The sequence below is a fragment of the Ursus arctos genome, unplaced genomic scaffold (genome assembly GCF_023065955.2).
Source record: "Ursus arctos isolate Adak ecotype North America unplaced genomic scaffold, UrsArc2.0 scaffold_8, whole genome shotgun sequence".
NCBI classification, from domain to species: Eukaryota; Metazoa; Chordata; class Mammalia; order Carnivora; family Ursidae; genus Ursus; species Ursus arctos.
Genome location: NW_026623100.1, coordinates 25810767 through 25835408, shown reverse-complemented (window position 1 = coordinate 25835408; position 24642 = coordinate 25810767). Strand labels below are relative to the sequence as shown.

General features: G+C 41.2%; 1 long non-coding RNA gene and 1 pseudogene across 1 annotated transcript; both read right to left on the bottom strand.

Moving 5' to 3' along the window:
• Positions 1–417: 417 nt before the first annotated feature.
• On the bottom strand, positions 418–513 carry LOC113247753 (U6 spliceosomal RNA; annotated as a pseudogene).
• A 3580-nt stretch (positions 514–4093) lies between these two features.
• On the bottom strand, positions 4094–22689 carry LOC130543178 (uncharacterized). Its single transcript, XR_008958316.1, has 3 exons — positions 22529–22689; positions 12203–12357; positions 4094–5058 (listed from the first exon to the last, which is right to left on the bottom strand). It is a non-coding gene; the product is annotated as an uncharacterized LOC130543178 (long non-coding RNA).
• Positions 22690–24642: the final 1953 nt, after the last annotated feature.

Genomic DNA, 24642 nt, shown 5'->3' with positions numbered 1-24642 from the left:
CCATTTTCCCTTTCTGAAGTACTTCTGTCACACAAGTGTTTTTGAGCTTCGTGAACATATCAAGTCTTTGCCTACGCCATCCTCTCTACCTGCAATGCTCCCATCCTTGTCTTCGAGTTCTCAGCTCAAATGTGTCTTTCTCTGAAAGATCTTCCTTGATTGCCTAATCTAAATTAATCCTCTCTAGAGCTTTCTCATAGAACCCATAGTGCTGATTACAATTTATTTAAGTTTTTATTTAAATTCCAGTTAGTTAACGTACAGTGCTATATTAGTTTCAGGTGTACAATATAGTGATTCAACACTTCCATACAACACCCAGTGCTCATCACAAGTCCACTCCTTAATTCCCACTGCCTACTCAATCCATCCCCTGGCCCACCACTGCCCTTCCGGTAACCATCAGTTTGTTCTCTAAGAAATATGGAATGCTTCCTGATTTTGCCTGTCATCCTTGTACAGAGGCCATGCTTATCTCTGTATCATTCTGTATCAGAGTGAGCAGAGGACTGACCACAATTTAAATTGTGAGTCTGTGTATGCACGTGTTGAATGTCCATCTCCCCTACTAGAATGGCAGTTCATGAAAGCAGTATGTTCCATTTGTTCAATATGATATACCCAGTATCTGCATGCCACCTGGCACGTAATAAGTCCTCTTGGGAACTAGGAGGAAAGAAGGGAAAGAAAGTAATAAAAAAAGAAAGAGAAAAACAGAGAGAAAAGGAAAGAAGGGAAGGAGGAAGGAAAAGAAAAAGGTAGTCAAGCTAGCATGTTTTCATTTTTACTCATTTTTTTCCACTAACAAGGTGTGTGACCTTAAGTAAGCCACATAACCCTCTATGTCATTTTTCCTGCCTATAAATGTTTGAGCCTCATCATAGGTGGGATGCCCTCAAGAATAGAGACAACTGTCTGCATTTGTGGGGGAGGGAAGGGAGGAAAGTTAGAGTGGAAGGGTGGAAGATCTAGAAACAGGTTGGTCCTACCATGGGATTGGGTCGCTGGGGGTGGGGAGAAGGCAGGGGGTCAGAACCTCAGATACTTTTGTTTTCTGAAAGCCAGGAAAAGCCAGCCAGGGATATAGCAACTCTGTTAAGAAGATGGCACTGCGAGGTCCTTCCAGGCCCAGGGGCTGGTGGACTTCCCCACTCCCAGCATGGCGCAAGCACTGTAGTGGAGGAGAAGAGCACAGAAGCAGCCTGGGAGGCCCTGAATGCAGCTTGCCTCAAAGGTCATCTGTACGGTTTGGTGACTGTGGCAGTAGACAGATGGAAACCAAGGGCAGATGCCCCACCTCTTCCAGCCACCTCCATCACCTTGGTACAATGGAAGGCCCTGAAATTGAGAGACAATCTCAGGGATTTGATGGGAGGAAGTTGCAGAGACTGGCTTGACGTGACTGCCTCCTGCAAAACAGGGCCTTGAAACAGAAGGAGAAAATTTCACATAAAAAAATGGTTATATTTACTTGCACACCTGAATCTGTGAGTTGAACTCCAACCTGCCACATAATAATTTTGATTAATTTCCTTTGTCTTCCACCTCATTGACCATGTGCTCTTTGTTCCTCTCATCTCTCACTCTTGTCTGATTCTCTGTCTCCATCTATCTTCTCCCCATTTCTTCCTTTTGTTCTTCTCTTCCTCCAGTATCCTCTGCCAGACATCTCCTTTTGTACCACACACTACCTTCTAGACCACAGAATCCAGAGCAAGAGAAGCTGAACCCCAAAATGGAGGCTCCGTCTGGGCTCTGCCTCCATCATGGGCCCTCCAAGCTCTGCTGCCTCAGTCATGTTTTCTGAGGTTTTAACACCTCTCTTGTCTCACCTCTTCCCCCAGTGATTTTCTGCAGTCTCCCTTTTTCTTTCCGCGTTGGTCCTTAGGACTCTTCTGTGATTTCACTAATAAAAACATTTCCATTAATCAAAACACCTTAAAAAAGAAAAAGAAAAGTCTCTCTGCCTGTGAGATAACGGCCAAAATCCTTCACCTGACTTTCCATACTTCTCCAAAATGGAAGACTCCGCACTCACTGCTTCCACTAGTCTCTTACGGAAACCCTTTTCTCCAGATGGACCTGGATCATTACTAAATTCATACATCTTTTAATCTTACCCAATTCACTGCTTTTGCACATCCTGTTCTCTTCCTCTCATCCTCTCCACCTGTGCTAATATTATCACGTGTCAAGGAACAGCCAGAGGCCTGCTAGAACCCTTCTGGTCCACACTAGCCACGTAACCAGTCCCCCACACTCCCAGCCCTTATAGCCTTTATACTTCTCTTGGACCCTTATTATCACTGTCAGTTATTTTCTTTTTACCATATATATTTTCCCTCCTGAATGAGAGTATTAGCTCTTCATCATCAGGGACGTAACTTTTTACTATTATCATTATTGTTATTATTATTATTATTAACCATGAAAACAGTGTTACATACGTAGCAGGTTCCTCCTTAAAGATGCACTGAATAACACTTATTGAATGAATCAATGGCATCAACTTAATATGTGTTCACTAACTGAATAATGAGACATGGTAAGAACAAAGTGAGTATGCACTGAGTAAGTGAATGCCTGCAACGAAGCCAACAGACTGCCCAGATGTTCTCACCCATGGGGAGAGTCCCACAGCTCCAAGTCACAGTTGGATGATATTTACAAGGCGTAATACCATCTTTACTGACTTATCTCGAGTTTTCACTGATATCAGAAATAAATGTTTTTGTCATGCAGCCTAATTTAAAATTCTTGGCATATATGAGCATTTTATTCATAATGTGACTATTTATAATCATTTGTTTTGTTTTAATACGATTTAACTCAGAGTTACTATATAGAGACCATTATATTTTTTTGTTGGCCCAGTGAATCCAAAGATATTTTAGAAGCAAATCTGGGCCAGAGGCCATTATTTTGGAGATGAGGACCTGGGGGTACAGAGAGGTTAAATACTATGTCCCCAAGACACACAGCTAACTGGTGAAAAATCGGGTCTGGAATCCACATCCCCTGAGTCCCCATGTCTTATTGTTTCCTATATCCTCGGTGCCTGTCAGTGAAAGAATGAAAGGACAGTGTGCAGTGTGGACATTCCCACCCCCACCCCTCCCCCAGCCCTATTTTAAACACCATAAAAGATGACAGTACAATGTATACTGTGCTGTGAGTGGAAGGAGCAGAACTTCCGACACCCCGTGCAAGTCCCTGTGGCAGTTCCACTCAACTTCGGGCTGGACTGAAACAGGTACACACGTGTGATACCGGCCCAGACACATGTGCGACACACAAATAAGCTGAAGCCAGAGCTGAGACTTCACCTATGAAGTGCAGGAGTGGACAAGTGGAAATGAACCACCGCTGCCCCACATGTGTTTGGCATTAAGGATCGTCAAGGGCTTCTGCGTACTCCATCCAATTTACCTTGACTCATTGGACTTCAGATCTGTCTCAGCTTGGTGTTAAGAGGAGGCCCAATATGCTGGTCCTCCAACGTCCCACTTGTACCTATTAACAGTGGCCTGCTGGTTACGAAGATGTAACCCACTAGCACAGGTAGGTGATACAGAAAAAAAACAAACCAAACCAACAACTTAGCTAATTAGCCAGGAGACTGGTTTCCAGAGATAATCCTGCTGTTGTCTAAGAGTGTGGATTTGAAATTACGCATTCAGTCTACACACTTGTATCGAAAGGGTGCTGGAGTAGGAAACTGCTTTTCATACAGTGTTCAGATAGTTTCACAGAGGTACAGTAGGGTCTCCTAGGAGGGTCTCTGTGGCTTTATCAGCTGTGTTATCACATTGGGCATCTATACCTCGCAACCTGACTTCAACCAGAGCTGTTCCATCTTCATCTGTGTCAGTATCCTGAATAATGCTTAACTGGAAAAAATAAATTCTGCTTTAAAAACAGTAGTAATAAAAACAAACAAAATTGCTTTGGAAATCTATTGGAGTAGCTAATCTCTAAGGTGCCTACCAGTTCCTTCAGTCTATGAGACATTTGGGGCCAGGCTGAGCCTATGGTGCTTTTCGAATCATCCCAAGTAGGTCTGATCTGGCCTGGGATCAGTCTGTGTTTTAAAGGAGCCCACCGCAGAAATTCTTCTAGAAGCACTCCTTCCCCTTGAGGATCCTCCAGGCCATAAACAATCCAGGATTCTAGTTCAAATCAGGGCATGGATGAAGTAAACTCCTTGCAGTTTTCCCTAAGGCTTAGACCCTCTGTGAAGAAGCTCTGATCTGATCTAACACGTTTAATTGAATTCATTTCATTGAACATCAATTATATGTTACGCATTCGCTTGGTACTATTATGCTTTGGGGCTGATATTTCTCATTTTGTTTTTGTTGTTGTTGATTTTTTGTTTGCTTTTCCATTCTTAACACAGAAACAGTAACTCCTACCTCTCCATAGAGTAAGGAAATGTAGGGACTGGTGTCCTTTTGTTCCCTAACATATTTCCATTGAATTCTTCCAACCTCTGCTTAACACCAACTGAGTGTCCCTTACCAAAGGAGGTGCAGGGATAAATAGAAGAAAAGTTTAAAGAACATGGGCCCTGTCTTCAAGGATTTAGAGTGTGTCTGAGAGAAAGCCCTCCCACAGGTAACACCAGCAGGTAACAAAGGAAGAGTGCTAAACCAGCTACAATCACCCACCAACGGTAGACACGAGATTTGCTTGGCAGAACGGAAAGGGTGAGATTGGGGCCAGCTAGCATTTTTAAAGGTTTGAACTATCTGTTGACAGGGTAAAAGGGTCTGGACACAGAGAATGACCCTTATGGGAATGGGGAGAGAGTGGAAGAGAAGCCCCAAGGAGCACTAAGGAGGCTGGCCTCTCTGGAGCAAAAGCTGGCTGTCGAGAGTGCAGACACGCAGCCTCTACTCCTGCCTCAGTGGAGGTGGCCCACCAAGTGACTTACCTCCTCCGGATCTCAACTCCTCAGCTCCTCCATGGAACTCAGCTCCTGGGCTCCTATTTATCTCAAAGATGCATCTCCATTTCAATGCATTTAATGCTTGCCACGTGCTTGGAGCTCACTACCTGTGAGAGAGGCACACGTTACTATTACCATAATCATCGTTTACCACCTGCCTGCCCCACTTGAACCCATTACTCACGCCATCCCTCTCCCAGAAGGGGCCTTTCGCCATCTCCCATGGTCCTAGACATACCTGCTCTTTGGGGGATGTATCTACTAAATGCTCAATTTTAAATCGGCTACTTCCAAATGCTTGGGGGAACTCAAAAGGGAAAATGGTATTCGATTTGGATTCCTCAATAAATATGCTTATTTTTTCAGAAGTTGAGGGTGGGACAGTGTCTCTCAAAGGCAGGAAGAGAAAATAGCCTATGGAGTGACAGGGAAGATAAGAGCCAAAGTATCATCCAAAGTAGGGGTCTTCCCACACATGCACAACCTTCCCCCATGTTCCTCTTTCTCCCTGATATCGGTCTCCTAAGCCAGTAATGATAATCTGGGAATAAATTCGCATTTTCTAAGGGAGAAATATTGCCAAGCCTGTTAATCTCATGCAGATGTGATGTTACTTTTACTATGTTGTAATATGGCTTCTTAAAAAACAAGTCGGAAGGGGGGGATGCCCACCAAAAAAAACAACAAATATTCGCCAACCCATATGGTCAGTAATTGCTGTTTAATAGTCCTCCTATTACAAACCTGAGAGGCAGCAGTCTGAATTACCAGTAGAGTATTAATAAACAGGAATGAGTTAATAGTGCATAAAGACCTTCTAGTGGAACAGTGGGGGAGTTGAATATTCTTTTCTTCAGTCAGCTGTAAGTAATTACTGCATGGTGTGCTTCTGACTATTACCATAACAGAGCAATTGGACGTGAAGAATGGATAATAGTACGGACATGGAGGTATTTTTAGAATATCAGCAGTGAAGCAGGTAACTGGCCTACTCCAGTAGAAACCTTTAAATAAGTTTAGAAGACTTTTTTTTTCCCTCTCCTTATGACATTTAGCCAGGGTAGAATTTTAAAAAGATCAATCTAATAAATTATTTAAAATAACTTTACAAAGAGGATGCCTGTGATATGTAAATAAGAAGGCAAGAAGGGAGGAAGGAAAAGTCTAAAAAGCCCAGGCGGATGGGAGGCATGGAGCCGACGTTACTGTAACTACATAATCACAGGTTCCTTCCTGCTCCTTTGAGAGTACAGTCTGGATGCGAATCTGCTTGACTGGCTCCCACTGGCTGCTCAGGTGAAAGTGAAAATATTCAAATCAGAGCTGTAACTATGATTGCTGGAGTTGTGGGTTTTCTAAAATTGAGTTAGTCATCCTCGGTGATTTAATGATGCATATCATTTATTTTAAAATATTATTACAGGGGCATTGACGGAGCTGCAGTGCCTCCTTCGCGGGACTGTCCATTATGCAATGCGGCGGGGTATGTCATGGGCGGCGGCAGCTGAGATATCGTCTCACGGCACAACATATGTTCTCAGATGAAAACAGCTTGAGACTTTGATTCAGAAAGCGGTAATTTTGCAAATGCACACAAATATCATTTAAGGAATATTTTGAATTTTTTTTTTCAGGGTATAGGTCCTTCTCCTGCCTCCTGGCTGCACAGGCCGATGCTGATTTTTCAATTTGCAGGTTTGTTAAGCATCATGGAATGTTTTGGTTCTCAATCAAGAATATTCTTCCCAAGTGGTTCCAAAGTCCTACGCTTGAAAATAAACGTGTGTCCTCTTTGTCTCCTAGCAGCATGTGTTCCAATGTACAATAGCGGCACAGGACAGAGGAAGGCAATGCCTTTGATTGAACCATCCTATAGGCTTTTAACCTGCCACTCTCCTGGGCTGAGAGCTTTCTTCAGGCCAGGCGGCATGCTCTCTTCTTTGGGCGGTGCTGGCAGCTGGAGTCCAGCGGGGATGGTTAGGAGCCAGGACCCACGTCCTCCTCCTGGCGGGATTCCTGTCCTATCTTGTAGCACAGGAGCTGAACAGAGGATGAGCTGCCTCAGTGTTAATGACCTCAGAGACCCACCTGAAAATGAGGTGCAACCTATGGGACAGGTGGCGATGCTTAACTGATCTCTGCCCGGTGCTCTGAAGTCTGACAAACAAATGTGTGTGAAATAAACACTGTCGCATTTATTTCTCCTGAAAAACCACATTATTGTATCTGAGCTCTGCCGGCCAGGATATTCTGATTCATCTAGACACGGCCTCTTTCTTGCTAAAAGATGCTGCGGTGAAAATTTACAGCTGTGTATTTCACCTGTTTAGCTGGTTTTCTTAATAGAAGTCAAAGGCACACCTGTGGAGGTGTCATTATAACCCAGGGACAGCAGTAGCTTCTCCCTGTCGCTGGTTTTGATTTACCTTTTTCATGTATTTGAAAAGAGAATAGTTCTCCTTTCTCCAAGTCTATAGAAAGATGAGGACAAAAGAAAATCTGGTTAATTAAATACCGATTTTTAACAAAAGTTTTCACACAGGACAAAGACCAATGGTCATTTCTACAGAGTGCTCAAGACCTCATAATTTTGGGCATTTGAGTGTTTAGCATCTTTGTGGTTTTGGTTTAGTGAAACTCTGAGATACTTATAACCAACTTGGCACGTACCCACACTCTGTGGTCGCATGTCCCATTGAAAGTCATTCTTCGGCCTCATCAGTCATGAACTTTTCAAGGGCATGGGCTACACCTCCAGGGTTTACATCCCAGCTGGCCACCGTGGCCAGAGTGCCAGCACATAACTTCCCCAGGGGGAGATATCACCAGCAATCAGAGCTGTTACTATTTTAGATCTAGAAAACCCTGTGGGGAGCAAGGGAATACGAGGTTTTCCCCAAGAGTGAGAGTAAGGGGAGAAAGGAGGCTCCACTGCCTTTATATCTCCATTTAGCTCTAAGAAGCTCAGGAGGAAATAAATACCTGGAGTTGGTAAGAAGTTAAGTAGTTTCAGAGGCCACCTCTTCTCTTATTTTAGCTGGTCCCTCCCTAGTCTAGAATCCTTAAAATCTTCACGTATTTCCATCGAAACAACTTAGTAGGCCAACACTCCAATAAGAACTGGCAAAAGGGTAAATTATTTGAAATTGATTATAAAATTCAATTTGTATAAAAATTTCCAGACCGGTTGAATTCACGGGTTATCATGACAACCAGTAAAACTCACAATTATTTTTCAGCATTTGGTAAATAATCCTCTGAAATGTCCAGAATGATATCGCATATGACAGTAATTACAACAGAGGTCTAAATAACCTGACCTTTACCTGCTTCATTGATTTCATCTCCCACCATCCTCCCCATGGTCTTATTTCAGTTCCCCCATCACCATCAGCTTATCCCCACATCTGGGTCTTTACACCATCTATTCCATCAGACTGGAAGACATTCAGCCTCAGTGTAAATGTCATCTCCAAGAAACTATTCTTAACAGTTTTCTGGGCATTCTCTAAACATGACCCTGCTTTATTTTCTTAACAGCTTTTATACTAGTTGATATTTTCTTGTTAGTATGTGTGCTAGATCGAACTGTTCTCAATTCTTGATTCCCACCCCGCTATAATATGCATGCCATGTAACTACAGGTAGAAAATGACCCCCACCCGATTGACGTTAGGCTTAGCCATGTGACTAACTTGCATTGATTAATTAAATGTTGGCAGACTTGATAAGAACAGAGACTTTAAATATGCTGTGTGTCTTGCTTGTGTCCTAGTGCTCTTACTATTCCCTGTAAGAAAAATATGTCATAAGTAGTCATTTTTTTAAGAAGAATGACGATAGTTAGAACAAACCTGAACCTAATCAGAAGCCTAGAATCAAGCCCCCCATGACCTGAAGTAGTGCTGTTTCAGCCAACCCATGGGACTATTAGCAAGAAAATAAACACTTGTTGTTTGAGCCTCTGATATTTGGGTTTGAGTGTGAGGTTTATCAAATTCATCATTAATGTCACAATTGCTAATTAACATAGAAATTATACCACAAGTGGCCTTCTGCTGTCAAAATCCTTCAAAATATGCATCATTTGGTTTGGGATCATGTAGTAAGTAGAGAGGAAATGATAAAAAACTGTATAAGAACCTGGAAAAAAATGACAACCCATATTGTAATAGTAACAAAACACTTGGTAAAACCATTGGCTGCAATAACTTAGAAGGCAGAAGAATGTACTATGGGCACATACGGCATGGGCTGGGACATTTCTGAGGCAGAGTATTCATGGTATGAGTTGGCTGCTATTATCCAGATGTGATAAGTAACTATAAGGGAGAAATGAGCTTGCAAAAAAATTGACTAGTTTGCAAGGAGGATTGAGGGGAATTGAAAGAACCTACGAATTCTGGGGATTGTAAGTTTGAAAACTTAAACCATTTCTCTATAAAGGTGTGGGATTACAACACTGCCATACGGCAAAGAAAAAAAAATGGTTGTCACACCCCTGAAAAGATTAAGGAGATTGAGGGTGCAATTCATAAATGAGCAAAGGACCTACACTTACATCTAGAAAGAATCATGTCTCTAAAAGAACAGTGGGTTAAGCATTTGGCACATGTAGTTGACTAGAATCTACATGGGAATCCCACAAAAATTTGAGAGAGTTGTATTGGAAAAACTGTCACTAGCCTGGGTTTTAAAAGACTATGTCTGTTTGAGATACATAAAGATCTCTGGGCCCTCAAAATTTTACAGGCAGGAAGCAGGCTGAGAAATCTGCTCAGCAACCAAGAAGGGCATATTCTCCAGTACTTGTCAGAAAGGCCAAGATGGAAAAGGAAGAAGTTCCAAGGGCAGAGTAGACAACTCTCTGGTATAGAACCAGGGCCTCACAAGGTATAAACCAACCTCTCGGTAGGGGAACCAGCAAAATTAACCCGGCGGAATTTCAAAGCTGCTATAGAGCCATGACTTCCATGTGACTTCTATCTTTCTCCTAGTTTTCTCCACGTTGATTGCAAGGGTTTGTTTATCCTGTTTCTATTCCAACATTTTATATTAGCTATGTGGAGGCAGATAATATATCTTTTCAATTCACAGCATAGATGTCTACAGCAAGAGCAGTTCCATCTAGACCTGACATGGATCATGAGATTATGGACTTTGAACCTGATGCCATAACCGGGTGGGCCTTTGTAGGTTTCCTGCAATGACACTGAGTATATCTCAAATGCAGAGGGATCCTAAAAAAGTGTGACCAAGAGGGTAGACACGGGCGGAGAGATTGAATTACTATTGTTAATTCTTCATTTATTTCCTATTATAAAATTATACATTCACATTTTTTTTCCATAGGACTTATAGGTATTCCCACTATGAATGAAAAATACTTCCTTGATCCATTCATAGTGGGCTTGGCATGTGAATTGTCTTGGTTAATAAAATGTTAATAAATGTGAGAGAAGCAGAGTGTTAGACTCACTGGCATGATCTGGCTTGTTCTCTTGCACTCTTGCCATTCCTCATGAGAAGCACAGGTCCCAGATAGCAACTGGTTCAGGAATCTGGGTTCTCTGGACTAGTGGATCAGATCTCAACTGACAATTTCAAGCCATGGTATGCTGAACCCTGCAATTCCAGCTGACCTACAGAATTGCTAATGAGATAAGTGAGTGTTTGGTGTTTTAATTCAGAGATTTTAGAGCTATTTTTTTCACAGCATTGTTGTAAAAAAAAATGCTGGCTGATACCATTTACATGTTTGTTTATTGTCTGCTGCATGGGCATAAAAGGTCTGTGAAAATAGGAATATTTTCTATATCGTTCATGTATATATTCCTGTGGATAGAAACATTTTAGGTGTACGGTCATTGCACAATACACATTTTAAATGGATAGATAAAAATGTATATATAGTACGAAACTACCAATTTATTTCTATTTTTTTAACATTAAAAAAATTAATTTATTTGAGAGAGAGAGAATGCAGAAGCAGGTGGCAGAGTCAGAGGGAGAAGGAGAAGCAGACACCCTGCTAAGCAGGGAGTCCGACATGGGACTCAATCCCAGGACCCTGGGATCATGACCTGAGCTGAAGGCAGACACTTAACTGACTGAGCCACCCAGGCACCCCAAGAAACTACCAATTCAACACTACTAGAACCCAATTTGGCTATCTCATTTACTGAAAACTTAAGGTTAAATTGGCAGTGGGCAGAGAAGAATGGCATACCTATAGGAAAAGAAGCCATTTTGAGTTCTTCACAAGAAAGTATTAGAGATCCCCTTAAGTGGTGTTATGAATGTCTGATATAGAGACAGCTGTAGTGACGAGAATAGCTAATTTGGTTGAGAAAAGGGAATTATTATGAGACAATGTCCCAGTTGTCTTTGTATCCGCAGTTGCAACACAAAGTGGGCTCTCGATACGTGTATGTTAAAATGAATCGACTTTCAGAGCTCATAGAAGCTCCTTATACTGTACTCTTCTTTTAGTTATGGGAGATATTAAGAGGACATCAGCAAATAATGCAAGTCTGTGCTTAATTCTTCACTCTGCTGGAAACTCTCTAACTTGGGAGGAGCTAGATTACGCCTGTGGGTCAAGCAAAGTACTCTCTTCTCTTTCCACAGCTGATAAGTGAGGAACTCTGCAGATATTAACAGAACTTGGTTTTTAGGTTTTCATATTCTCCAAATCAACTCATATTACTTTCTTATTCTTCCTTAGCAATCCTTTCCCTTAGCCCAAATATCCCACCCTTCATTTCATGCAGTAATTCCACTGAAAGTTTATTTTCCATCTGCTGTCACCCAGCCTGTACTATGGACTACATCCTGTGCTAAATCCTGGGGATACAAGTTAGACATAGTTCTTGCCACCGAGGCACCTACTGGAGAACGAAGACAAATAACTGGATGATGTTGTTTTAAAATGCTACAATTGAACAATACATCATAAGAACACAAAAGTAGGGCATCTCAGTGATACTGAGGGACCAACAAAGAGTGGGATTTGAAATAGAAGAGGAGATATGGAAGGGAGATGGTAATGAGAAAGAAACGTTCCCAAACATGTTTTTGCTTATGCTTATAGGAAGGGTGGCCCCCATATAAGAAAATAAATACCAGTGTATTCTTGAAGGAAAATTACATGGATGACCAGATACGCACTTTAGTTAACTAATGGAAGAGGAAAAAAAAGAGTTTGTGTAGAGTCCTAGAAGACTCTCTCCCGAAATATAGTATACATACCTTACCACCATCTCAAGGAATATGATGAAATGGCAAGGAAGCAAAAAACAGCAATTATTCCAGGAGAGAGAAAAGCAAAAATCTATTGATTGAAGCAGTTTTGTCCACTTGTTGAAAGCGCCTTTATTTTTTTTTCTTGGAATGGCACTGGGAGTCTGTAAAGAGAAATTAAAAAGTAAATGAAGAAAGTCTAGAATGTAAAAAGAAGACCAAATTGTATAACAAAGGAGAAACCAGGATGGAATTTGGTCTATCAAGATGAGGGTGTGAAGGGACAAAGGATCATCAGAGTCTGGAGAACTTCATAGAAACTCAAAAACAATTCTCATGGGTTGATTGATTAGACAAGATAAGGTGCCCCGAGGCCAAGGGGTCAAGAGTTTATGTGGTCAATTTAAAAGTTTTCTGACTTAGCAGAGGGCATTTTGAAGATAGCTGGAAAATGTTTAGTTAATTGCATTTGTGAAGTAAATGTATATCCCCCAAAGTGTTTATGTCTGCTTTCTATTTTTTAATCTTTCATATTTGTCAGAACAAAATTGTGCCAATGACATGGAAGAGTTAGTCTTTCAATGATATTTATCTCCCCTTCTTTCTGTATCACTCTGCTCCAACTTCTACTCCCACCATCCTGGAAGGCTACACAGATTCAATGTTCTAATAGCAAATCTTATTCTAATACTTCCTGAAAAAAATCGTTTCTCATGTACGTGTATGTTTTTTTCAAGGAAGATAATTTTAGTAGGAGAGTGTATCTCCCAGAGAGCATATAATTTCCCACACAACTTTTCTTTCATGTGATAACATTAATAGGAGTTCGACCACATTTCTTTATTAACTGTGATACAAATCATAGGGAAAATCATAGATAATTCCCTCCCAACCACAAATTCTAATACACAAACTCTAAATAATTTTATGATTCTTCTGACAGAAACCAAAAGCAAATTTAAAAAATGGTGCAAATAGGCAGATGCCATTATATCCTTTTTTTCTTTTTAATTATTTATAATCATCAACATGTCATGTGGTTATTTCCACTGTCTTCCTTTATATATTTTTATCAACAGTGCAAATATACAAAAACTTAACTGAACATAGAGAGGGAAAAATTCCTTGAAAAGAAAGAGCAAACGTTGAAAATAGCTTATGTATTTACATGCCTGGTTGTATTTGAGCTTCCTAACGAATTTGGTAGGATAGCGTAGGGACGGGAGCCAGTGCATCACAGTAGGTAAGAAGATGGTCTTCTAGTCATTAATGCCTACATAGAATCCCACTCATTCGCTGTGGGATGTAGGGCTGGTCAGTTAATGTCTGTGAGGCCTAGGTGCCATTGTTTGTAAAAAAGGATAATAAAACTTACCTCATAGGTTTGTTGAGGGGATTAAATGAGGGAAAATAAAGGCCTTGGTGCATAGGATTAAATAGATAATATTTATTTATAAAGTAAATAAATAAATATAAATAACATCTAGGATCAGTATGGCAAAGGTAATATTATTTTTTCCACCTGATATATGTGTCCAGAAGTGTGCCTAACCACCTGCTGACCACACTGAAGGAAAATTTTCGTTTTTAGCTTTTAATACTCAGAGGTGACCTGTCCATGTTTAACACTTCTAACCAAAAAAAAAAAAAAAAAAAAACACACAAAAAGCAAAACAACCCCCCCCCAAACCTATTAGGAAAATATGTATCGATGTCATTTTAACTAAGTTATGAAATATCTTTCTAACGAATGTGTCCATCTAGTTAACAAGCCTTCAAAAATGCAGTGAGCCACAGTCTGAGCACTGACAGAGCCCTGAAGGATCAGGCTCAATCTGCAGGGTGGCCCACGGCAGTCTCCCCCCCCTGCTAGGCGGCTTTCACGTTAATGACATCATTAAATGGCTACAAAGTTCCATAATTCTTGCTCCTATAATTAACCAGAAGGAAACCTCTTATCTTCTCAATGTTGAAAATTCTGCTGTTTGATTCTGTTAAGTTTCAAAAGGCTACTATTCAAATTCCATAACAATTGCAAAGAGCACTAATTATTTTTAAAAAGAAAGAAGTGAGAGTTTGAGCGGAAATGCAAACTTTCAGCTAAAATTGGTTCTGTATAGCATGCTGTGAGTTTTCACCAAAAGTTATTCTAGATGATAAACATAAACTCAGCAGAAGCCAAAAGCACTGAAGCAGATGATTCCCTTGAAAATTTTTCTGGACTCAGGCGGTGTAGCACTAAGATACCTCACAGAGGTTCAAGTTCTTCATGAGGAAAAAGTATGAACTTGGGATGAGACACAGAATACACACTGTAAATTTGACAAAAGTTTCTTAAAACCTCTGCCTTTGTTCCTCTGACCTTCCATTAATTTAACAGCTCAAATTCAGGTAGCAGCTGAAATTATCTCAATTAGATGCACAATGGGGAATGGCCACATAAAAGGAATCCAGTGGTACTGCCTTGGTAGGAAGAGGAAGGTGGAGAATTTATATTCTGTAAGCTGTTCCCACTTCCCATGTTGCCTGGGCAAGACCCAGACGTTTGCTAATGTTCCTCAAAGAGAGGACTCAGAACAGCCGAGTTGAGCATTGTGGGCTGAGCATGGGGCTCCCTGTGATGGAGGGCATGGCGCCTTCCCAGCAGACACTCTAAAGGACTTTCCAGGACAGAGGCTGGCTACGTGAGATAGCACAGAATCAAAAAGCATCAACCAAAACTGAGGTGAGTCAGAGGCATCCAGGGGTTATCTGAGAGTACTGACCAAACAACAGAAGAGCAGATCCCAATTCAAACCTGCTGTAGACACCTGCGGAGCAAAGAGCAGCCAGGCCGAGAAGAGACCTTGCCATAGAGAGCTGTAGGACCAGATGCAGGACAAGGACTCAAGCACCCCTTTCCTCTGCCTCCGATCAAGCCCCTCGTCAGGCATGTACCTTAGGGTTGGGAAAGCTGTGCACAAATGTCTGCTTCAAGGTGTCACCCTCGCTTGGCAAGCCATGTGCCCTGGGCTGGACTGAGGAGCTTCCCTGACATCAGTCATCTCAGAAGAGTGGACTTCTTTGCCTTTTCGTTTTTCATTCTAAGTTGAAGTCTGTGTTAGTTATAGCCTTGTTTCTCAGACACCAGGACATCATCTTGAGGAAGAGAAGGAGGGGGCAGTAAGAGGAGAGTCTCAAAGACTGAGCATTTTCCTCAAGAGACTACATCTTTCAAAGAAGACTATATAAACCATCATAACTTTGAATGGATTGAATGTTAAAATGAAAGGAGACCTACAAACCAGAAGTGACTGAAATACTGCTAATGGATAATAAGTTGTTTTTACCATTCAGTGAAGTGGAATTACATGGACCAGATTAGAGTTTTTAGAAATTAAAGGGCAGCATTTATTTTCTGCATATCTGAGTGTAGCATGAAGAAATTTCCAACTCCATTGTGTGTGTGTGCGTGTGTGTGTGTATAACATAAAACTAGAGGACTGTACTCTAAACATAATCATTTTTTTCTGCATAATGAGATTACGGATGTTTATATTTTTGATTTTTCACTCTCACATCCCTCAATTTTTCTGTCATGAGCATGTATTAGCTGTTTAAAATCAAAGATGGATAAATGCTATTTTTAAATAATTTGTTTACATCTTCTAGTTGTTTTTGTTTAAACCCCAACTGTTAAAAAAAAAACATGAACTATTTGGTCAGTCTGTTATATATATATATATATAACTTCTTTCTAACTTTAACTTTGCTCTGTTGTAATCCCTTTATTTCAAAGATCACGTTGTATGTCCTTTTTTCTCTTAAAGTTTCAAAATGGCCTTTGGCCAAATGCAATAAAATTTTGCCCTGACCTGACATAAAGAATGGAGTATGTATATGAAAGCACTTTGCAAACTTTAAAGGACTTTAAAAATGTATGGTGGCATTGGTGGTGGGAGGCAGGGGAGCCAGGGTGAGCGGGGAGGAGGCGCAAGAGGAGGAACTAGGTTGTGTCTTTGCATAACATAAATTTCAAAGGTCCTTCCTGAATTAATTTGCAAACAGAAGTAAATGGAGTCACTGTGACTTCATTCCTGAATGCTCACAATTTTTACAAGTTAATCCCACGCCTGTGATAACATGGTACACACCTTCAAATTGACGTATTTCTGTATCTTGCCGCTAAGAGCAATGGACCTCCTTCCATAGAGTCAAGAGTACCTCAGAGCCATTGGTCTCCTCGTGTGAGTCCTGAGGCTACCTCCTGTATCTATATTGTTAAGAGTGGTCCTAGAACGCAGTCCTGATTAGGACAACTTTGAATCTGGAAACTGTCTCTTGAATTTGGGTTTTTTTGCTTGTTTGAGAGGGAGGAGCTACAGATGCCAGAAGGACAAATTTTAAGAATACTCTCCAAAGTTGGATCTTCTTATTATCCCTCTCCCCCAGATTAAAAGAGGAATAGCTTGTTGACAAAGAGTCTGTCTTCACTGTCCAGGTTCCCCGGTGCAAGCGTAGGGCGAAATAAGCATGCTTTAATGGTGAAGAGCATACGATGTGAAGTCAGACAGCCTGATTCACATCCCAGTTCTACCACTTGTTAGTTACATGACCTTGGAGAAATCACTCAACCTCTTTGCCTTAAACTCATCATAAATGGGGATTATAATAGGACCAGTTTCATAGGGTTCTTGACAGATTTAAATGCATCGATATATGGGAAATGTGATGTGAATAGCATCCGGCCTTACTGAGGACTCCATAAGCATGAATCGTTATAAAGAAGGGAATCTTCATGTGTATCCAGACCACCACAAGCCTATCACCCCTCAAGGAAGATAATCCTGAGACGGCCTGGTAATTCTTTTTTTTTTTTTTTTTTTTTTTTTATTAATAATGATTTTTTATTATATTATGTTAGTCACCATACAGTACATCCCCGGTTTTCGATGTAAGGCTCGATGATTCATTAGTTGTGTATAACACCCAGTGCACCATGCAATATGTGCCCTCCTTACTACCCATCACCGGTCTATCCCATTCCCCCACCCCCCTCCCCTCTGTAGCCCTCAGTTTGTTTCTCATAGTCCATAGTCTCTCATGTTTCATTCCCCCTTCTGATTACCCCCCCTTTCTTTATCCCTTTCTTCCCCTACTGATCATTCTAGTTCTTATGTTCCATAGATGAGAGAAATCATATGATAGTTGTCTTTCTCTGCTTGACTTATTTCACTAAGCATTATCTCCTCCAGTGCCGTCCATGTTGTAGCAAATGTTGAGAACTCATTCTTTCTGATTGCTGAGTAATATTCCATTGTATATATGGACCACAACTTCTTAATCCAGTCATCTGTTGAAGGGCATCTCGGCTCCTTCCACGATTTAGCTATTGTGGACATTGCTGCTATGAACATTGGGGTGCATATGGCCCTTCTCTTCACTACGTCTGTATCTTTGGGGTAAACACCCAGTAGTGCAATGGCTGGATCATAGGGTAGCTCAATTTTTAACTTTTTAAGGGACCTCCACACGGTTTTCCAGAGTGGCTGTACCAACTTGCATTCCCACCAACAATGTAGGAGGGATCCCCTTTCTCCACATCCTCTCCAACAATTGTTGTTTCTTGCCTTGTCTATTTTTGCCATTCTAACTGACGGCCTGGTAATTCTAAGAAAGAACTACTTCTCATAGTTCTTCATAGTTCAAGTGTGTGTGGTGGTGACCAATGTGCATGAACAGACGTGGAGAAAGCCTTCTGAATTCGCTTTGGCAGCAGCAGGGCCGTGTTTGTGGTGAGTCAGCCACACTTTCTGGCTTGGTTGTCTCTGGGATGACTCCATGGCCCTGGATGTAGTTTTGTGACATACGCATCTGGGACAGGGTTCAATATACTGGTCTTACGCCTCACAGAAAGCAAGCAATGGAAACTTCATAACACAAAAATATTGTTGAGTTCATGGACTTATTATTTTCTCACCAGGCTTTCCGAATACTAAAGGCTCTCAAACAGGCATTGGAATGAATACTATTGAACTATATCAAAAAACTAGAAAATGTGAGGCACGAAGCTGTGCTTTTATCTGGAAAGTCCTTCTCTTTCCTCCCTTTTTTGACCAAAGGACAAATTACAACTAGAGAGGAGGGAGAAGACTCCTTGGGTATATGTTAATATTTTTTAGAAATAAAAGCATTATTTCTAGAGCACCCTCACCATACTCTAGAAAAGTGACTTTTATATGATTCCTGGCTTTTATGGGGTTTAGCAAGATCTTTAGCAGTCTTAAATTAGTAGTCACTGAAATTTTTAATAAACACATGAAAATCTTCTAGATGGTACTAAAAATTGGTCAGTTGGCTTAATACCACACCTCCCATGCCTGCCCAGAGGGTAAGTCCATCTCATCAATATGCACTTGGGAAAAATGTTGAAGTCAGTCCTAAGCCACCCCTGATCCATTTTAATTCATTCATTAGACAAGTAGTTCTGGGTATTATCCCCTCTGTCCATTCCCTTCTATCCCTGGATCTTCTATTCCTTCTATCCCCGGATCTCCCATTCCCTTTGTTTTCTCCCACGATGTCAGATTATTACATATATATTCTTTAATAGGTACATAGAAAATAAAACTACATCAGATTTGTTTTGGACAGGAGGGGACAGCCTGAATTTCCAGAGTATGGTTCAATCCTCTACCACACATTTCTTCCCACTCCAGGGATTGCATTTCATCTTCTATCCATCCAGCTAAGGAGAACAGAGGCTAATTTAGGAGCCTCTTTATGCCTGTACATATTCAGCCAGAGGGGTCACTCTTGATTGATGGAAGACACTCTGTCCTCCAAGAGCTTGCCAAGTCCCTGCTGGTCCAGAGAGTAGCAACCAACAGTAACTCACCCTTTAGTGCCTGTGCATTTCTGTGCCTCCAGCTAGAAACCGTCAATAAAAACCAGAGGCAACTTATGTTGCCTTAGATCACTAATAAACGCCTCACACTACCACCTCAGAGCCCTTTCACAAAAATATATTTCTCTACAGATAGATGCCAAGCCCCAGCAGCCAATTACTACAGAAATGCCTCAAAGGCTTGAAGGAGGAGGCAGGGAGAGAGAAGGGGCTCTTTTCAAAGATAAGAGTTATATGCTTCCTCCTAATAAAAATTGCTCCCTTTTGTGGAACGCTTCCTCTAAGCCAGACACTGGGATACGGTTTAACCTACATTATTTCATTCATTTCCTACAATTCTGGGACTCAAAAAGCTCCAGCCCATTTTACAGATGAGGACACAAAGGCTCATGGGGCTTAAGCAGCTTCTACCTTCTGCTTCTCCACTCCCCCGGCCCCCCTAGGTAGGCTTGTGGGTGTGCATTGCAAAAGCAGCTGGGAAATGCCCAGATGTCATGCCATTCAGGCTGATGTCTGGGCTTCAGAACACGGCCACTCCTTCCCTTACAATGGAAGAAGGCTCGGTGGTTCATTTAGTCCACAGACTGCCAGAAACAGACTCCACTGAATTCTGTCCATCAATCATCTAGATGTCAACACTTCCAGGGCCTTCGACTTTACTGGTAAGTATGGAATATTCTGGGAAATTTCTTTTGGTACCACAAAGCACTGGGTGCCCACTCTGTATATGGCACTGTGATAGGCTCTGGATAGGTTTAAGGGAGTGGAGTGTTAACTTAAAAAAAAAAAAAAAAAAAAAGACGGCATGGTCACAGTCTTTTACAATTATTTTCAATCATGAAACATTAAAAAAAAGGGGGGGGCGAGTTAAAGGCTAGGGATAAGAGGAACAAACATGCCTGGGCCATAGATTTTATCATTTCTTTTCATCCTTCCTTTGTTCTATCTCTGTTTCCTAAGGAGTGTTATTATCTCTCTTTACATATACAAGTCTTAGGCAGAGTCTGTGGCAGGATGAAGTACCAGCACTGACCAAAAATCCATTTGGCTTCTAACTACAGAAAAGCTAATATATCCACATCCTGTAAAGATCGTGTAGCTGGACACTGGTTATGGTCTGATAGGTTAGAGCTGTCAGTTTCCCACTTCATCATGCTTCTCTCCTGCAAGAACTGAACCACAGACTATCATGAACTTTTGACTTTTTCTCAGCCCTCCCTGAAAACTCACAACGCACGAAATTAAATACCCAAGATAATTGCTTATCTGTAATATCTGGGGCATGAAGGACCCAGGGGATGCTGCCTTACAACCCTTCTAACTGAGCTGTTCTGCAACGTTTCTGTGAAGTGAAGGAGCAGACATAAGCTGTCTCCTCTTTGCAAGAGAGCGGAAGAGCCTCTGGATATGGTAGATCCGGGCCTGAATTTCGGGATGAGGATCACCACCCATTTCTGGTGTGGAGAAAAATGACCTACTATTTTGAAGATGATAATACTAAGGACGGTAATATCTGGTACTTCTGTAGTGCGTCCCTATTTCTCAGGCATGTTCACAGCATGGTTACCTTGGCTCTACACATCAAACTTTACATTGGTATTAACATTTTAATATTTTTCTCAATCATAACACATCTCTGTATTTCATTTGATTGCCACAATCAGGAAGAGAAATACTGCCGTGCCCAGTTTATCAAAGAAGAAACTGAGGGTGAGAGGGGGTAATTTTTGCAGGTTATAAAGCTAGAATTTAAGCCCACATCATTCTTGGCAAAGTCCAGCTCTTCAGTAATCTTCATCTGGTGCATGGGGAAACTGAGGTTCTTCCTTAGGGAATCACGGAAGAGCTAGATCACATGCGCCTAAGAAGCCACATGCTCCATCACATGGACAGGAGTCACAGTGTTAAGTATGGGCCACGGCCAATGAAATCTTGCCCAGAGCCTTTGTGTGGACTGCAAATCCAGTCTACTTCCAAAAACCAGGCTCTAAGAGAGGGGTTTCTGTTGACACTTTCTCTGTATGTTTTGTTATGCTTGTTTTTGTTGGCCTAGAGAACCAGCAGCCAGGGACAGCAGGATGACTTTGAGCCAAGGGGCGGTCTGTTCACACCCTAGGGATAGGAGTGTTTCACTAAGTTGCTGCCGCTTGAAAGGACAGCCGCCATGCCGTCTTGCTCTCTCCCGGTTTTGTTATCCCTGAGATAATAAATAAAGGCTCATTCTGTTGTGTCCAAAAGACCCTTTTCAGGAGACCTGCTCTTGCTGGAAGTCTCCCGAGCCTCCTCACCTGATCACAGTCAGATGCTGGGCATTTCAAATTAAATTAGAACAAATAACAAAAATGAAAGGAGAGTGGGAAGGAGGAGGCACAAACCAGCAAAATTGTATTCATGTAAAGTAGCCCATGAGAAAAATGGAGCCTGAAAAACTCAACTGATATCGGCAGAGATTGAGGTTTGCTGGCTCATCCGAGGCTAAAAAGAGCCACAAGTGAGGATTTGTAGGGATGACAACTCCAGGTCAATTTTGTATAGAATATTCTGATGTAGATATGGGCAGGAGAAACAGGAAGATGTTTTAAATCTAGACCTGAATCTTTATGGCTCCCAGACTATGAAATTGTTTCTATTTGCTTACACGATGATGTATGCAACATACAAGGTACCGATCTCAGAAGGTGGTAAGAATATTTGTCCCATTGTGCCACTCTTTCCTCTACCAAGTCCTGCCAAGGATGAACTGGCATTTGAGCTCAAAATTCTGCTCAAGATGTGCCTAGAGAGACCCACTGGAGTGTGGATGGATGGGAAGGCAGATGAATTCACGCAATACCTGCTCCCAATATGCTCCAATGTCAGTGAGATAGTTTAAAAGTACATGGAAGGATTACAGTGTGTCCATTACCAGAGTGATTTAAAACAGAATCCTTATAGTTCCATTCAAACAACTTGAAGTCAAGGAGCCTAACGAAGCCTCAGAGTCACTTCTGCCTCCCTGATACCACTTTACCTTAGTTATACCTTCATCACATTTTCCTGATTCGTTGCTCTCAGCTATTTCAGCTACCCTAAATATTGCTGGATCCTAGAACAGCATTAAGATATTTGATAAGACAATCTAACTTCACCATCCAGATGCTGAAAGGACATTTACATTTAATGTGCTTTTTCAATCCTATTAGCCCAAGTAATATATTGTACAGTAAAATATATTGTCTTATTACAGTACTTTCATCATGAAGAAACAATGAGCACACAGAAACATAATTCATATTATATTGTCTGTCACTAGAGGAGGGCTCTTCAACAAACTCAAACCCAATTTGGATAAAATAAGCTATCTGATGCTAGAGAGTTCACTTATCTTGTGCCAAAACTAGTTGCATCCATATATTAAAGGCCATTATTAACTAGGCAAAGAGATTCAAGAGAATAGAACAGATGATTACCTTCTAAGAGACATTCTTGCACATAGCATTAAAAACACGATTTGGTCACGCAGCTGTCCCGCACATCACTCTTCACTTTGATTTCCACTGGCCAGGCAGAAGTAAAACTTCCAATTCTCCGAAGGAGCTGGTGCTACTGGGTATTACCTCAAAAGTGTGACAATTCCTTTATTAAAAAAAACAATAAGCGTTCGGGAGTGATCAGTGAAAATGTCTCTTAAGGCCATTTATTTTTAGCTGAGCGTTGTTGTGACTGTTTCCATGGCTAAACCATGAACATGTTTTCTGCACAAGCCCGGTCAGCTAGTGGCCTTAATTAACTTCCAAATGGAGAATGCTGCGGTTTACCACTTATTAAATATCCACCACACCAAGTTACAATTTCACCCTTCCACACCTCACTTAGTCAAGACACCTCGGAAAACCCACGATGCTGAATAACTGGTGATTTAAAAATAGGTACCACATGTAATTATCAGACTGAACACACAGGCTGTGAGGAAAGTTTACTAAAAGCTGGGCAGCTTTCATTTCCAGATTGAATGATATAATTTGTAAATTGAGGCAACAGGATAAGTCCCTCAGAAAGAATAGAACAAGCTGTTCTTACTCATCCAAAGGACTTTAACACACATTTATTAAGGGCTTGCTTCACGTTCCAGATACTGAGTATTCTTCCAGATTCTTCACGTCTGGCAATAGCAGGAGGTGGTAAACGGAGTTCAGGATATGGTGAAGAAGGAAGAGGACACTCACGGCATTCAAGATTTTAAAACAGGATGCCCCCTAGAGAAGGAAGAGTAAGAAATTACTCATTGAGCTAATCTACTCTTAATACAACATACAAGTAGACTCACCAAGCTCATTTCACCAGGCATTTTATTCATGAGGGAGATGATGCAGTTTGAGATTCAATCGAGATAGAATTAGTTTTTGTGATTAGCTAGGTGAGTGGTTAAGGTATAGTAATAATGATATCATTATTCCTTCTCTCTTCTCTCTCATACAATACTCTGAGACACATCCATACACACAGACATGCGCGCACACACACACACACCCTCGCCCATATCTGTTTGGATTTGGCTTGTGACTCTTCAACTAGTGTTGTCTGCATTTCAAGTTGTGTATTCCTATGGAAAAAAAAAGTGAATTCACCTCTCGTTGAAATTCCACTGTGTATAAAATGGCCTTGGAATTTGAAGGAAGGAAAAAGAAATCCTTCTACAAAGAGAACATGTGAAAAGGCCAAGGGAGAGCATAACTGAAAAAATATATAAAAATGCAAATTTTCCTAAACTCCAGCTTTGGATGGACTGAAGCATAAGTGAGAACTTCAACAAAGCAATAGAAAAAGATGACAGCTCAGAGTTTCAGAAATTTAAGACAGCAGCAGGATTAGACACTTTGGGTTGTCTTCGCACACATTTCTTATGGGAGTTAATTCCATTTGACATGCAAGACCAAAGCAAGATTACAGAGGCATAGCCCCATGGCGAGGTGTATGCTGTAGCTAAAAGCTGGGATTTGAATAATTGTGCAGGCTTACTCCAAGAATCAGGCGAGAACAGAATGAATGGATTATTACAAGGAACTTTGTACATTTTTAACTGCTGGACTTAATAAAATACCCTCTATGTGAGAGTAATGTTATGGTCGTCTGCACTCACTCTAGCTGAAGTTTATGGTAGGATCCATCAAAAATGAGGAAAAACAGAAGCTGGTTTAAAAAAAGAAAGAAAGAAAAGAAAAGAAAAGAATTTTGTAATGAATGACTAGGCTGGGTCATGCCCGTATGATTTACAGAGGAACAACAAATTTGGAAAACTCGAGATCAACACGTTTAAGTCCCCCCCCCCCCACCCCCTCAAAGGTAGAGGGAATTCATTTCCCGTGCAAAAAAAGTTTGAGGAAAAGTGGAGAGTAGAGTTCAGGGAAAGTGGGCCACAAAAGGTGGATTTTTACTTCAGTATTTCAGCTCGTTAGGGAGGTCATTTGTTCCTGAGAAAAATTACTAACCCACACATCATTTTATATATATGTATAAATGTGACCTCTTTCGTTGGAATCTGTGGAAGCACTTGTCTGTAAAAGGCAGAAAGAGTAACAGTTCT